The 17,433-nt window shown below is 44.1% G+C and overlaps 1 protein-coding gene across 1 annotated transcript in view; it reads left to right on the forward strand.

Moving 5' to 3' along the window:
- The window catches only part of Pdzrn3 (PDZ domain containing ring finger 3), a 254,184-nt gene that overhangs the window by 105,771 nt on the left and 130,980 nt on the right, over positions 1 to 17,433 (forward strand). The window lies entirely within an intron of this gene.

Raw genomic sequence — 17,433 nt, forward strand, 5'->3', positions numbered from 1 at the left:
CAGGTCAGAAGTAGCTATGGAAGGAAGGGTTTATTTTGGCTTTTATTTGCCAGGAGTAGTTTCTGTCATGGCAGGGAAAGCAAGGAAAGAGGAGAGAGCAGGCATCATATCTCACATCAACAGGGAGGAAGGAGAGTGAGCCGAGTGGAGCAAGTGGGGCTAGGCTGTAGCACCCAAGACTCACCGCCAGTGACATACTTCCTCCAGCAAGGCTTCACCTCCCCAAAGGTCCCCAGTTTTCCCAAACAGCACCACCAATTGGAGATTAAGTATTCAAATACATGAGGGGACTTTTATGTTCAAGCCACCACAGTCATGTTTGCTGGGCTGACTTGGAATAGTCTGGACTCTAATGAGGTGTGGTGAAGCAGAAGACCCCAGACATGGCATTGCAGGAGTGTTGTCAGTTCATCCAAGAAGATGGGGGTGGACTTGTGCAGTAAATCAAACTTCAGGCCACCATATAGCAGGTCTTTGCTGGCCTGGGTTCCGTGCTGTCTTTCTGCTGCGGGTGAGCACGTGGATATGTGGTGGTGGGTAGAAGCTTCAGGTACCTTCACAGTCTCTGTCTCACAGGTCCAGAGGGTTTCTTAGTCTGCATTTAGAAGCTTGTGAGTGGTTGGTTCATATCTCTAATCCTAGCACTTGGGAGTTGAAGGCAGGAACATTGGCAGTTTAAGGCCATTCTCAGATATATAGTAAGTTTGAGGAGTTTGACTAAGTAGACTACCCAAGCTCCATGAAATTCTGTCTCAAAACAAGGAAAGAAAGAAAAGTACATCATTAGCAAAACTCGGGGTATACAGAAAGTCAGTATTCTCTACCCACCAGAGGGATTTAATTTTATTTTCACACATGGACCCCAGTGCTGGATTCTTCTTTACCCTAAACCATGGGACATAAAGCAAGTATCTCTTAAAAATTCCTAAGTAGCTGGGCATGGTGGTACAAGCCTTTAATCCCAGCACTTGGGAGGCAGAGGTAGGAGGATCGCCATGAGTTAGAGGCCACCCTGACACGACATAGTGAATTCCAGGTCAGCTTGAACCAGAGTGAGATGCTACCTCAAGAAACCAAAACCTAAGCTGGGCGTGGTGGCGCACGCCTTTAATCCCAGCACTTGGGAGGCAGAGGTAGGAGGATCGCCATGAGTTGAAGGCCACCCTGAGAGTACAGAGTTAATTCCAGGTCAGCCTGGACCAGAGCGAGACCCTACCTCAAAAAAAAAAAAAAACAAAAAAGAAACCAAAACCAAACAAACAAACAAACAAAAATTCCTAATATATGTTCATTTTATCAAAGTTCAATAAGGTATATCACCCTTCAGAAAGGCGTCATTATAGATTTTGAAGGCATATCCCTAACTACATGTTTCTTTCTTTTCTTTTTCCAAAGAGATTCTTAGGACAGCAAGTCCCTGCTTTGTCTTGTGGTTGTTCCTTTCCTCCCTGCCCCAAAAAGCTCTAATGCACAGTCCCCAGTGCCAGGTTCTGTTCAATGTATGCAGTCTCCCACTCCCAGTGACCCACTCCCCCAATCTGGATTATGCTATTTCAACAGCCCATGGAGCTAATTCATTCTATTACTTGTCATTTTGTTCTTTTATCTTCACTGCATGACCCTGTGATGCCATGAATACTGTTAAGAATGCATCTGAAATACAGGAAGGAGGCCTGGGGAGATGATTCCATCTGTAAAGTGCTTGCCATACAAACATGAGGACCTGGGTTTGGATACCCAGTATCCACATGAAGCCTAGTAGACATGGAAGCCCTCTTGTAATCCCACTACTGAAAAACAAAGACTCTGCATCTCCAGAACAAGCTGGCTACATAGATGGCCCAAATCAGTGAGCTCTGGGCTCAAGTGAGAAATCTGCCTCAGTGAATAGTGGGGAGTAATTGAGGAAAGCACCTCCACATACACACAGGTGCATATGTACAAACACAATGAGCTCACACACATGAACACACGTACACACACAAACCATATACATACGTACACATGCAATGAAAAAGAGAAAAGATATGCAGTAAGGAATGGTATTCTTAAATGAGCAGAATGAGCCTGGTGTGGTGGTGCACGCCTTTAATTCCAGCACATGGGAGGCATAGGTAGGGGCATTGCCATGAGTTTGGGGTCACCCTGAAACTACATAGTGAATCCCAGGTCAGCCTGGGCCAGAGTAAGACCCTACCTCGAAAAAAAACAAATGAGCACACTGTGAAACCAGTCACATGACTGCATAGTCATGTGTACAACACATTCTAACGCCCCTTCAGCCATTTGTTTATACTTGACAGTTTCTTCTTCCTTGAGCAAAAACTGGGCCACATTGTCTTTGTAACATTAATGTACTTAAATTTTAGCACTCCTCTATGTTGATGGTTTTCACAGTCCTTAAGGGGTTTTGTTGGTGCCTGTAACCCTCAGCCATCATCCCATGGAAGGGTTTCTCTTTGCAACTTTTGCCTTCAGACTGGGTCAGAAGCATCCTCAACCCTGAGAACGAACACCAGGCTCTTTAGCTTTCATTGAACACTGGATAAAAGTAGGGTGAGGCATCTGAAAGATTATGCAGCAGCACCTTTTTGTTTGTTTGTTTGTTTGTTTTGAGATACGATCTGAATCTGCTGCTCAGAATGCCAGTTTCTTAGGCAGGTCTAAAAGCCTCCATGGTAGCCCCATGAGCAGTGAGGAGAGATCTCGCCTCCTACCTCCTGAGTCTGTGCTGGACGGACCTCAATGTGAGTAGTTTGTCTGCTTGTATATGTGAATATAAGTCAGTGGACTTGTGCTATGGGGTGAAGAGACTTCATAAATGGAACCTTACATTTCTATACATCTCACAAGAGAAAGAGTTGTTTCTTGTACACATTTTTTGAGTTGGTTTTAGATCACATGGTCTCTGCGTGGTCTGAAACATGACAAATAAAATGATGATTTAGGATTGCTCTTGTCCATGCAACAATGCTGAGCCCCACTAACTATATCATGGCAAATGTGTCTTTCTCCTGTTAGGAGTGGGTCCATTCTCCTCATTAGTTAAACCATTGGAGATACCTCAGAAAAAGACAGCCATGTTTCTTGCCCAGCTGAGAATGTGTGAGCTTTTCCTTGGCCATCTCTCCTAGATTTAAGAATTGAAAGGAGCCAGGCTAGCATCCAGAGTATATTACATATGGAGGTTTTGGTTTTTCTACCACATCATAAGAGAACTGGAAACTCAGGAAGAATTGCCCAACATGATATCTGCTGCCATCAGAGATCTGTGTATTTGAGCTGCTCTGAGCTCCACCAGCACAAAGGCCATCTCCGAAAGGACCTTCTGTGCAGTCAATGAGATCCAAGATAGACTGGCTCCTGTCTTCAAGGGAGTTGGGAGTGAGGGGGTAGTGAGTTAGGAAGCAGCTTTTTCTGGGCACATACACTGTAAGGCCTAGCCCTGTGGGAGGCCCTCTCCATGCATTGCTTCTCCTCTTCCTCAGTGCAGTACTGCACACAGGTTGCCTTCTGCCCCAAGTCTGTGTTCCACAGAAAGGAGAATCTGAGATTTGGTGTGTGGGCACAGGGCTGGAGATAGTATGCACAACCCTCCTATTTCTTAGTGAATAAGCATCATTTCATGACCATAGATTTGCTTGTCATAGATACAAGGTGTCCACTGTCTCTCACTGTCCCTGCTCCCAGTGAGGTTGATGTGGAAAACTGTCAGGAGAGATATAAGGGAAACTACCTTCTGAGTTATGCAGTTGGAGCTGCAGCTTAGAAACAGGTTTCCTGCTAGCTGTGCAACTTTGAGGAGTCATTGATAATCTCTTTGGGTCCAGCGTAATGAGTACAGGGATGCTTCAAGGGATGATGACAACATCCTCTGATACCATTATGTTAAAGTTGATTTGTGGGCTGAAGATATGGCTCAGTAGGTTGATTGATTGCTTAGCATGCACGAAGTCTTGAGTTCAATCCCTAGCAACCCATAAACTTGATGTGGTGGAGCACACCTGTAGCCCCAGCACTGGGAAGGCAAGAGGACCAGATGTTCAAGATCATTCTCAGCTCCAGAGAAAATTGGAGGCTACTCTGAGCAACATAAGACCTTTCCCCAACTAAAAAAATAAATATTAATTGAGCATCTGTGAGTATCATAGCTTTGGTTGGTGTTAGGTATAAAATGGTGAGTGATAGTAGTGTTCATTTATGACATGCTTGTGGTTTGCCAAGGATCATATTAAGTGATTTTCTTCCATTATTGCGATTCATTTTAAGCATAACATGAGGTAGATATTGTTCACTCCATAGGAGATGGGGAAAAAGGGGTCTAGGAAGATGGCTCAGCTGTTAAAAGCATTCTGCTTGTTTTCAAAGCCTACTAGCCTGGGTTCAATTCCCAAGCCACCCACGTAAACCAGACACAAAATGTGGTGCAAGCACCTGGAATCTGTTTGCAGGGACAAGAGGCCATTTTGCACCCTGTACACACACATGCACCACATACATGTATAAATACACAAATAAAAATAAGTTTAAAATGACAGAGTAAGCACTGGCCAGAGAAATTCAGTAACTTGGTCTGGTCATACAGCCAATATGTGATGAAGCCAAGAGAGGGATCCAGAAATCCTTTTCTACCACTGGAATTTCCATGACATCATAATGTCTGTGCTTCGCTGAGCCAGAAATCTTGCTGTCAGGAAGCTCACAGTCCAGTCAGATGGATGAAGGGAAGCATAAAGACAGGGCACTGGTGAGGACTGGGAAGGAGAGGGACAAGACAAAGAGAGCAAAGCAGCTGAAGCTGAATCCCAGAGAGAGGCACTCTGGGAGGGCATGAGATCTAGAAAATTCACCTGTGTGCTATGTGAAGTGCACTGTGTTTCAGCAAGGAGACAGTGTGTGTAAGCTTAAGGGTGGGAAAACTCAGACCCCAGGGATTCTAGGTAGCTCCGTATCACCAGCAGACATGGTTACTGGTCCAGGGCCCTCTGAGCTTTCATAGTATTCACATTCCGTGAGAACAGAGCCTGTGGCTGCCTGGTGGGTGCAGTACGCTCTCCATCTTATTACATAGGTTCAACTTTACAAACATGAAAGAAAGCCTTCATGAATGCCCCCAACAGGCCCCATTTCGTAAGCCCTGTCCCTTCTCCCAAATGTGGGAAAACAGAAGGAAAGCGAAGGCTTGAGGTTGTGCCTCTAAATAATTCCTTAGTGATCTTTTATGGGGCTTGGGTCCTTCAAACCTGACATGTTCATAAAACATGATGTTCTTCAGCCTTTGTATACTTAAAAAAAGATAAAACAGACTCATAACTCTGAGCAGGGGAGCTCAAAGGGACTTCGTGGTTGCAGATGCTTGGGCTGTGCATAACTTAATGAATACTCATTTGTTTTGCTCTGTTTCTTTGCAGCAAGATTGTGAAGATCACCAAAAAGGGTTTTGCCTATTCTTATCTATAACTTTATATTCTTCTATGGGAGGTAATATTTGTTAAAATAATACCTTTTGGTATTGCTGAAATAATAACTCTGGCCTGTCTGTGATGTTTCACCTCCTGAGACATACTGGCGATTTTCCCAAAATGTAAACTAGGATTATGTTCCCTTTTAATTTGCATGCCTGGTTAACAGTGTCACCAACCTTTGCTATTCCTTTATAAATGGAAATTAATTAAACCAGAGCTTGCCAGTGAAAACATACCCTTCTAAGTATATATTTCTGTTCTGTAGCCTTGTCTAGGGAAAAAAAAAAAAAGTCCCTTTTATTAGAAATTGCTGATCTCACATCAAAGCACCAAGAAAAGACCCAATTCTCTTTCATTTCTAATAAAGAGGCTTTCTGATCCTCACAGGCAGGCGCACCTGACCATACACCCATGGTACAGCTAGCCTGTGGTGAGTGGCCCAGGGGGTCAAAGCCCATTGTTAAAGGTCACTGCTTTTTCTAAGCCCCATCTTTTCTGCGGGGCTAATTAGTTAATCGGAGGGAACTTGAAGTCTCACTGTGGCTTCCTGCAGACCACTGGTGGTAATTTGCATTGCTATAATTTCGAAACTTAAAAACAAACACTGCTTTTAATGACATTGGGGGAAATAGTTTTGTATTTTTTACTTAAGCTACTTTTTTTTTTTCCTTTTGGTTCTGCTAGCTGGACATTCAGTCTCTGAAGTTATTCAATACCTGTTACTTTACGAAAAAGCTGATGGCATCTTGTCTTCCTTTTTGCAAGGTTACATACTAAAGTGAAAGTCATCCCTTCCTGACTAAAAGTCATCCAAATACAAGTATCTGGTAAAAGGCATGGCTGAGAAGAAGTCCTCTGCTATGCGCAACTCCGAAGTGGTTCCCAAGATCAAAATAACCTCTCCCTGATTCGTAAACTTGGTAGATTGGCTCCCACACTTCCAACTCCTTCTCCAAGAGTGCTTGGGGACCTTTTGCCAGGTCTCAGTGACTGCAGCCTGTCCCAGTTCATTTCCTGCTCCTTTCCCAAAAGCTTTCTGCTTCCTTTCTACCAGTTGAATCTGTTTGCTCCTAAATGAAAACAGCTTTCAGAAGCATTAGCCAACCACGTCTGAGCAAGGAGGGCTGTGTGTCATCCCGCGGTGGCCGTGCCGTGCCGCGGCTGAGGTCTGTTTGAAGTGTTGCCATCTCTGTGCAGCGTCACCATATTGCACTTTGGACTCTCACTGACTGCTCTGTTTTTGTGGTCCTATTTTTCACTTATTTGAAGTGTTATGCTCCGTTTTTTTTTCCCCCCATAACATTCCCAGTGTCTTCAATAAAACATTGTGGGTAGATTGTTTTCTGCAAAGAATCAGTGCACATTTTCATTACTGTTTGATATTTTGTATGTGTGGATAATGTAAAAGTATGTGGATATGCATTAGGTGTACCTATAGAAACATATATGTTTGCATATGAGCATAGCTATTGAAATTGATAACTATTAAATAGCATTATGAGGGAGTTGCTGTTCTTCTGACGTGGTCTATCATGTTGTCTCTAATAGAAATTGCTTCTCTCATTAACTGTCTCTACTTTTTATTATGTTTTTCTTTTCATATTTCATTGGATAGAACATCTAGCTCTTTCATAACCATCAAACTTCATTTAGATGCATGTCATGGAGTTGGAGCAATAGTCATAGTTAATACTTAAGTCCTAGAGTAGTATTTCAGGTTTTAAAACTAGATGTACAAATAGTTTGATGTAAGAAGTTCATTTCAGATATAAGTTCTGAAGAGCACATCTTCTGTAGGGTGACATATTTCTCTAAAAATAATGAGGGACAGTTATAGTTCTATGTATCCAGTGCTTGTTAGATGTCAGTGTTTCACCCATTTCACTACTGCAGATTGAGGCTTAGAAAGTAGCTAATCTATTGTACATCCTGATAGGTGATAAATGTAAGCTTGTATGAGTAACTGCTATATGCACTTAACATACTGCTATACCACTGTGATGTTTGTACCCCAAGGTGAACTAAAATGTCTTGTTTTCATAGCACTGAGTAGAGGGTGCAAGGTTAAATTTAACATGACTCTCCTTTAAAGCTCATAGTGAGATGCATAGCTCACAAGTAGGTCATGTACTGTCACCCTACACCAGGGAACAGAATGCAGTTTCGGAAAGTTCAAAGGATGAGTATCTTAGGTTTCGTGGGACATTTCTATCCCACCTTCTTGGTTGTAATGTAATTGATTACTTGAACATGAGTGGGTGTGGCTGTGTGCCAATAAAAACTTTATTTCTGGAAAAAGATATCTGAATTTCATAGAATTTCACACATCACAAAGTATGATGATTTCAGTCATTGCAGACCTCACAAACCTCATAAAAATGGCCCATGGGCCATATTTGGCTCACCCACTATAGCTTGTCATCCCTTCTTTCTATACTAAAGTCTTAAAGCATGGATGAGTGTAGAGAGGACTATGAAGTTCTTGCTGTGACAGTTTACCAAACATGTGGGGGGCCTCTGCCTGCATGAGCTCCATAGGCGGGTGAGATAATCTTCCTTCTCAGCTTCCGATCTCCAGGTGCATAGGAGTGACAGGGTGGCATGGTAGACAAGGCCTAGGCAGCGTGAAGGCGGTTGCAGGCCCACCATGGTGTGTGTAGAATCAGCAGCAAGCAGCACCTCTGCCTCCCAGGCCCTCTGCCCCTGTCTCCCCCAACCCCCGATGTCTCACCGAGGGCTGAATCCTTGTGCAGAGACTTTGTCTGTTTTCAGGTCATAAGATGCAGCTCCTGATTCAATTCTGCTGTGCTGGAGGTGACTCAGACCGCAGGGCAGCTAGCTAACTCAGCATCTTTTTCATCCGGCGCCATCTCCCCACCCTGCCCTCCCCGTGCACATTTTGATCCTCTGAAGCTTGGCGAAAGCTTTCCTTCACTGAGCTCAGCTCCTTAAAAATGAAAATTAAAGGGATGGGAAGACCAGGCTTTGGCCCCCTAAAGCCTTGTCCGGAAGCATGAAGTCTAGCCAGTGGCAGAGGCTGAGCAGGGCTAAGAGAACTCTACTGGAGCTGCTAACACACTATGTAAGATTTCTTGAGGGAGAAAATATATTGGCAGAGATCCCTGGGCCTTCTCCTTTCTGTCTTGCTAAAGCTAAACTCTTGATTCCCCCTTGCCAACCCTCCTTTTTTAAATTCCTGTGGCTTTTTCCAGCCCCCTGGTTTCTAAGCCAGGTGTAACACCTCCCCGCCCCCACTTCTGCCTAGCCCCTGTCTGCATATGTGTGTGCGCCTACACACACACACACACACACACACACACACACACACACACACGCTGGTTACATGTTCGTATAGAACCCAGAGTCCTGCATAGTCTTCCGTTTCCCTCCTCTACGCTGATAATTGCGAGCCAAATATCTAGCGGTCTGGATTCAAGGTTGGCTGTGAAGACAACCTGGATCCCTTTCAGAGCATCTCTTACTCCACTTTTGATTTTGCTCATTCACGTATACATGCTGTGTATGAATATGTGTGTGTGTGTGTGTTCATATGTGTGTGGGCACACATGTGAGGGCAGGTCCATGTCTGTGTGTGCATGCACATGTGTAGGCCAAAGGTCAAGGCCAAAGGTCAAGCTCTGGGGTCTTCTCCAGTCTCTCTTCACATTGTTCCTTGAGACAAGGTCTCTCCCTGAGTCTGGAGCTCACCAGTGGGTTTCACAACCCTGTCTCCACCTCCCCAGCACTGGACTGCAAGCACACATCACCTTACAGCATTTCACAGGGTGGATTGGTTAATTTCTCCTTGTGGTGACCAAATACCTAACAAGAAGTAAGTTAAAGAACTACGGGTTTGTTTTGACTTACAGTGTGAAGTTAGGAGCTTGAGGCAGCTGGTCACATGCAGTCCGCAGGGAAGAAGCAGAGAGAGAAACGCTGGTGCTCAGACAGCTCTCTCCTACTGACACGGCCCAGGACCCACAGCTTGTGGAATGGAACCACCCACAGTGAGGGTGGTCCTACTCACCTCGATTAGCCTAATCTATAAAATTCCCAACAGAAATACAAAGAGATTTCTTTCCATGGTGATTTTAAATCCTGTCAAGTTAACAACCAGAGATGAGCCATCACACGAAGATTCTGAGGATCTGAACTGGGCGTCCTCATGCTTATGGGGCAAGCACTTCACTGCCTAAGCTCTTCCACTCTAAATGCAGCTCATTCACAGCCCCAAAGGCTAACAGGAGACAGTGCCTGGCATGGATCCTTGTCGCCTGTCTCTCTAATCCAAGCCCCAGTGGTCCACTTCCAAACCCAAATCTAATGGTGTTAACCCTCTCTGCTTTCAAACCCTGCTGGGTGTGCTTGGTTCTAAGGACTGCTGGATGTGATATTCAGGTTGTGCACTGTGCAGCCTTAAGAAGTGCCATTGTCATCACAGCATGACGTGAATAGGACCTCCTGCATTGTCTGTTTACATCTTGGTCTTTCGTCCGTGGCAGCTTGCATTCAACCTGGTCCAGCAGCACATCATACAACTAGTGCCCTAGTCCTGGGGCTTATGATTCAATACTTCTTGATTAAGTCTGTAAGGCTGAATTTCTATCAAGTTCCCAGGTCCTACTAAACCTGGGAACTCTGGGGAACAACTGGTATGACAGCTTGGTATAACTGGATGCTTCTGTGACAACTGTCTTCAAACATCTAGGACGTGTCTGAGCTCAGGCTTCCTAGTCCAATTTAGCCAAAGGTGGATGGATCTGCCCTTTGTAAAAATAAAGGATTCCACTTCACCTGTCTTATGGTCTACATGGAACTATTCATAAAACACATTGAATACATCCCTCTTGGGAAAAACCGAAACATTACAGATCAGTCTCAGGTCCTCCTTTTTATTTTATTTTTGAGTGGGGAGGGGGAGGTGGCTCTCTGTGCATGTATGAGCCCACATGTATGTGTGTGCACGCAGAGGCCAGACATCCATGTAGGGCGGCCCCTTATATCACTCTCTAGTTTATTCTTTGAGACTAAACCTAGAGTTCACTCACTGGGCTGGACTAGCTAGCCAACAAACCCTAGAGGTCCTCCTGTCTCCACTTCCTTAGCCCTGGGATTACAGGTACATGCCACTGCACTTATGTGGGTACCAGGCATCTAAACTTAGGTCCTCAAGCTTGTGCACCAAGTGCTACCACCTGAGCCACCTTCCCCATCCTGTGGATCCCTCTTGCTAACTCTCAGCTCTGCCCTTAAAGTCAATACTCTTCCAGTTCAGTATACATCCCTTTTAGACTTCACTGTGTATTCACTGGTACAAAACGCCCTTTCCTGTCTTGCAGCCTTGTTCCACATGCTGCTGTGTTCCCTTCAGTAGAGTGTTTTAGTCTGTTCCCCACCATGGTGTGTGCTGGTTTGGCCAAACCTTACTGCTCTTCCCATTTGCTCTCCTGCCGTTTTTTACCTTGCTCTCTGCCCAGGGAACTCTGTCACCAGTTCCTGTTTGTTGGCTGGGGCTAGTGGGAGCCTGCAGGAGGTCTGAGGCCAGCAAGAAAGCCAATAGTCTGGAATACTTACTCTCTGCTCTTCCAGTTCATGCCCCAGGAGGCTGTGTCCTACTAGCTGCAGGAGGGGAAGGAAGTTCAAGGACTGTTCTATGCTTTCTGCAGGCTGCTGTTGCTTTTCTTTCTTTTCAGTATTGTCGGTATCTGTCTTTTCTGTTGTGTTCTGAGACAGCATCTCACCAGATAGCTCAGGCTGGCTTAGAGCTCAGATCCTCCTGCCTCAGCCTCCTCTCCAAGTGGTTGGCTTACAGGTGTGTGCCCCATGCATTCAAACTGTGGGCCAAATAAACCCTTCCTGCTTCTGTCAATTGTGAATAATGCTAATAGGAATGTGGGTGTGTAAATATCTTTTTGAGACCCTACTTGAAATTTGTTTGAGGTGTGTGTGTGTGTTTGTGTGTTTGTGAAGAGAGAGTGTGTGTGTGTGAGAGAGAGATTGAGTTGTTGGATCATACATTAATTCTCTTTTTAATTTTTGAGGAAGGAAGTGCCATGCTCATCTCTCTTCTGATATGTGTTATTTGCTTGGACCCAAAATACTGCTGCCTGTGTTCACTCCATCTACATAGTGCTCTGCATCAAAGAGCTCACATCATGCACGTGAAGTCAACTGTTTTTGTTTCACCTCACTGATAACTTCTTTGCTGGCATTATTTTGGTCCATCCACCCTGTGAGCAAGGCACACAACGGAAGTGCGACCTCATCCCTGTGAAGTAGGAAGCCCTTTCCAAAGTGGGTATGCGGCTTACAGAGATGGGGGTTAGTCTGTGGAATGCTGAGTCTGTGGACTGCCACGGCGGCAGAGTCTGCACAACAGTCCAAGAAGGCCATTTCCTCGTGGATATTTTAGAGGTATGCTTCTGATACATCCAAGCAATTACAGCGTTTACAAGTTTCTCCATTTGGGGGTTGGGGAGATGGTACAGAAGTCAAATGCACTTGCTTCTAAAATCTGCTGGCCTGGGTCAGTTTCTTAGTACCCCCTGTAGTGGTTTGTCTCCCCCCACCCCATAAACTCATTTGTTCTGAATGTTTGGTCCCTAGCTGGTGGCATTTTGGGAAGGGGAGCCTTAATGGAGGAGGTGTGGTTCTGAAGGTAGGGTTAGGGTGTCACAGCCAGTTTTCCCTTGCCAGACCTCAGCTCCCTCTCCCACTGCTCTCTCCCACTTGCTGTGGCAGAGGTGGTGCCCAGCCTCCGCTCATGCCATGCCTTCCCTGCCACCATGAAGCTTCCCATGAGACTGTGAGCCAGGATCCAACCTTTGCTCTCGTCAGCTGCTTTGGGTTGGGTGCTTTGTTCCAGCAATGAGGACATGCAGAGCCAGATGCACAAAGTGCTGCACGTGTCTGGAGTTTGTCTACAGTGGCAAGAGGCCCTGGTATGCCATGCTTTTCCTTCCCCTCCCTTTGCTTTTCTTTCTTTTCCTTTCCTTTCCTTTTCTTCTCTCTCTCTCTCACTTCTTGTGCACTGCCCTCAAAAAAAAAAAGTTTCTATATTTCCTTTTTGAGCTCATCATTTGGGAAGATTTTATCTTGTAGGTGCTGAGGATATTAATAAGTTAACCTGTCACACAGGACCAACTTGTGACTTCATTCAGGAAGAGAAGGCCCCCAGCAAGAATCCTGCATAACCCAGTATTATTCATTTAGAGGAGCAGTTGTTTTCTGTTAAAGAAGTTAGTCACATGTATGAATTATTTGACATAGTAAAAAGTCTTCTGAAGTACTCATTGTAGCCAATAATATATAAAATAATTGTCACTACTTTATGTTTACTTTCATAACACTGAAAGATAATAGAATTTCCCTTTCCAACTTGAAGCCTTAGTCTTTATACTGTAATAGGGTACATGTGCATGCACGTGCACACATGCACACACACACATGCACACTCCTCCTCCTCCAGGTGTGTGAGAAGAATGGATGGAAGAAGAGTCCTAAAACAGCTCTGGTAACAGCCCAAGCTAACAGCCGGAGCTCACTTTTCCATTAGTTGGGTGTTTGGCTTTGATCTGAAAGGAACCTCAGTGCCCAAATCTATAGCCAAACGAGCCCAGCCTGGCACAGATCAACACCATAAATGGACCTGGAGCATTCAGCTCTGGAGGATTTGGGCAGGTGTCCAGAACACTGTGTCCTGTAACAAGTGTAGACCTTTTTATGAAGTGTTTGCTTTAAATGTCAGAACTCAGGATAATTCTGGCCAGAGTTGATTCCACATTTTTCATGGGTGCCTATTTATAGGTCTGAATTTCAATTTATTTTTTATCCTGCCTGCTCAGAGCCATAAAGACAAAGATCATTTGCGTATACAATGCCTAAGACTTACATATGGCAACACACACAATACACAGTAAAAAGAAGAAACTGGTATGAGCAGAGGAAGGGCTGTTTTTCTGTTTTCTTAACATGTTTCAGCATGTCAAAAAGAAGACAAACTACCAAATGGAAAAGTATGCCAAGAATATGATCAATAAACTTGTGAAAAGGTGCTCAGCTTCATTAATAATTGAGAAAATGCAGAACGACCTGTGGCCAGCAGAGATGCAATAGTCTGAGAACAGCAGCACTGATGAGTATGTTGACAAACACACGCTCATAAACTGGTGGTGGGAGTTTAAATTGGTGCAGCTTTTGGCAATATCTATTAAAACTAAAATGTCCATTCTGTCTGGGTCATGAATTCCATAATCGACATTGTGGATGCAATCATAAAAGGATATGCCAAGATGTGTACGTGTGTCCACGTATGCACACACACATGCACGCACGCATGCATACAGTACTACTTGTAGCATGATGCAATGGAAAACACACACACACACACACACACACACACACCACATTGTATTTCTTCCTCCCCAATTAGAAGGAAGTGAACTGTTAAATAAATGCAGCTCCTCCTGACTCTTACAGGAAAACGCTATTAAAAAGGATGGACAGGGCTGGAGAGATGGTTCAGCAGTTAAGGTGCTTGCCTGCAAAGCCTAAGGACCCAGGTTTGATTCCCCAGTGCCCACGTAAGCCACATGCATATGGTGGCACATACACCTGGAGTTTGTTTGCAATGGCTAGAGGCCCTGGTGTGCCCATTCTCTCCTTCTCTCTGTCTCTAGTAAATAAATAACAAGAAGAAAACAAATGGACTTTATTTTTTCTAAAAATAAAAAAGGATGAACATATCAGCAAGCCCTCAGTTGGAGAGAGAGCATCAGGCTTTAGTGCAAGTACTTACAGGTTGTATTTGTTCCGACTGCATCTGTATCTGTATACATGCTTTATTCTAAAGGCACACATAAGCCATCCACCATGATTAAAGTTAGGGAAATCTTGGGAGTGTGCATAGGCCTGGGCTTATGTCCTTCTACATATTTTAAGAAGTTTGTTTCCCTGTGCATTCTGCCTACTAAAAAGTAAAAAATGTGATTCAAGTCCATGTAAATCATGTTATAATTATAGATAACCAAATTTAGCTTGATTCAATTTGGAATGGAAAAATATGGAGTTATCCATGGGGGGGGAGCTCATTTCCAAGGTAGATTGTGAACTGGATAAATACTGGGTTGTGCCTCCCTGGAAATCCTTCTTTTAAAAGTCTTAGGTGGGTTATATTCAAAACAGAAATGCAGTCATGTACATGAGGTCATTTCCTCATTGTAACTTTTTGAGAGGTGGAGGGCAGTTCATTTCTGTGTATTCACTCAGGGTTGATTTTTGGTGGAAAGAGAGTTTGTCCCAATCGTCTGGTCAGGAAGGACCACTAGGGCTTTTGTGTGCTGAGGAGAACTCTACAGTGCTAGACCTCTAATGAGCTTATGGGGACAAACCCCTTCAGAGAAGTTAATTATTCACAATGGGAAACAGTACAGGGGCACGCTGTTTGGCAGTTGATAGACTGTAGATAGATCTAGAATTGGTTTCCATGGGGCTAGGAAGATAAGTCAGTGGATAAAGTGCTTGCTGTGCTAATGTGAGAACCAGAGCCCAGATCCCACCTCCCCAGTGTTGTCCGCGTAAATGCCTAGTGGGCATAGTGGCTACTGTAACCCCAATACTCAGGAGGCACGGATGGGATCCCCGGAGCAAACCGGTAACTAGACTAGCTGAGTCAGTGAGCTCTGGGCTCAGATGAGAGAACGTGCTTCAGGACATACAGAAGAGTATGATCAAGGAAGACTCCTGACATCTACTCCACACGTGCACGCACACCCACACCCTCATGTGAGCCCAGCTACATACACACATGCCAAAAACGAAGTGATCTCCATTGTTTCTTCCCTTTGTAATCTAGTATACCTCATTTCCTCATCTGTGAAATGGGCCAGAGGAAACAAGGTAGGTGAATGGTTATCTTTGTATGTGGAACATAAGTCTGTGTTGTCACCTGTCCGAATAGACTGTTGGACCACAGTTCAGTAACATACCCATTTCCTCTATATTGAACCAAAAATAAAAAAAGAACCTTCAAGGAGTCTATTACACTTTGATTACAGAGTGGGTATCACTCACCCAAGAAAGCAAGTCAGGAACAGAACTCAGAACTCTTGGTCAAGTGCCCAGTGTGAGGTATAAAAGATCCAAAAGTATTGGTTGAAATTTCTGAAATAAGATGTTAAAAAAAAAAGGAGAAGATTTTAAGTATATTTATGTATTCACGATCCTTATAGACCAAACCAAGACCTGAGAAGTTACCTAAATAAGAACTACATATACCCTCAATGTTACCAACTCGGACCTTTGTCATTAATTTTTTATTTTTTTCTAACTCAAATCTTGGCAGAATCTTTAACATTACGCCCATACAGATTACACATTGTGGTTCATTGCCGCAGGCATGCCCCAACAAAAGAGTAATTGAGGGTCATCATCCCAAGCCTTTACAGCTATTAGTTCCAACTTAAGCTAAGCAGAACAAACAGACCCCAGACCTACCATGGAGACCCAGCTTTTCAATCTTTGTTTAAGTCAGCCTTTCAACAAGATCAAAGCAAGGCTTCCTAACCCTGAAGACAGCATAGATACTCCTAAGTAGCCTTTGTTTATCTGGCTTATCCCACTCAAAGGTGGGATTTCAAAATGCACATTTGCATTACTAATCACTTGCCTCAAATAACTGTTGTTCTGAAAATTAAGCATCCCAGATGTCCCCTCAATATCTGCATGACCTATCTATGAAGGTGCTGTTTTAGAAACAGATAGGATTCTTCTGTTCAGGCATGTCCTCTCAGTATAATCTTGTCATCATGCCTAAAATTTTTGTGTCTTTTTGTTGTTGTTGTTGTTATTAGTCTTTTAATTGATTTATTATTTTTTAAAATTAATTCGTGTGCTGTAAGCTATTACCAACTATCACCCATCTACAGGTCAGACTAGTACCGCACGATGGTGATGGTTGTTTTGGTAAAGATTTAGGAATCCTATACAACTTCACAAACTTCAGTTTTTGTTCAAGACCCGCCTGCTGAACAATCTGACTTGAAATTTGGCAAGGTGAAAACTGCACGCTTCAGGCCCTTAGAGGGAGGGAAAGCAGCGACAGTTACAGACGTGTGAATGTTAGCAGGTTTGCCTCTCAAGTTCTGGTTAAACAACTTCTCAACTGGCCAGGGTCCAGCCCGTTAATCCTTAACCTAGGCTGTATCTGTGGCCTGCTTACAGTGGGTTTATCATTACCAGAAAGGCCACTTTTTACGGTCCTGGAGAGCTCTGGAGAAGCCTCATCATCAAGCCTAATCGTCATTAATCAGGGCAGCGCACTGATAATTCTTAGTTGGACTGGAGTTAAGCAACTTATGGGCAATTGAAGAATTTTTAATTACAACTGCTTACAAAGAAGAAGAAGAAGAAGAAACCGTGGAACAGTTTTTGCATTGTGCTTGCCATCTCGTGACCCAGTTTCGCATTTAATTCTTGGGAACCCCAGACACCCTATTATCTTTCTGATTTTACAGGGTGGTAAGGAGGTAGAGTCTGGGCATCCTGGTGAGCAGACTAAGGAAGGCCCTGCAGATACCTTCTTAGTGGCTCAGGGTGATTTTTAGAGGTGCTTTCTAGAACTTTGGTGTTTCCATCATCCTTCCAAATGCTAGGAACAAGCTCCGTCTTCTCCCTTGAATCCCACTGCCCTCTGCATGCATGCGGATAAGCAGATACCTTCTTAGTGGCTCTGGGTGATTTTTAGGGGTGCTTTCTAGAACCTTGGTGTTTCCATCGCCCTTCCAAATGCTAGGAACAAGCTCCGTCTTCTCCCTTGTATCCCACTGCCCTCTGCATGCATGCAGATAAGCATGTTCATGTGTCTAACCATCAGAGTGCACATAAAACCAAGTGAAAGTAGGCCACATCCATGGTCTGGTAGACAAGGTGATACTCAAATAAGACAGAAAATGGCTTTTTCGAAATTTAA

This window comes from Jaculus jaculus, chromosome 14 (assembly GCF_020740685.1).
Source record: "Jaculus jaculus isolate mJacJac1 chromosome 14, mJacJac1.mat.Y.cur, whole genome shotgun sequence".
NCBI lineage: Eukaryota > Metazoa > Chordata > Mammalia > Rodentia > Dipodidae > Jaculus > Jaculus jaculus.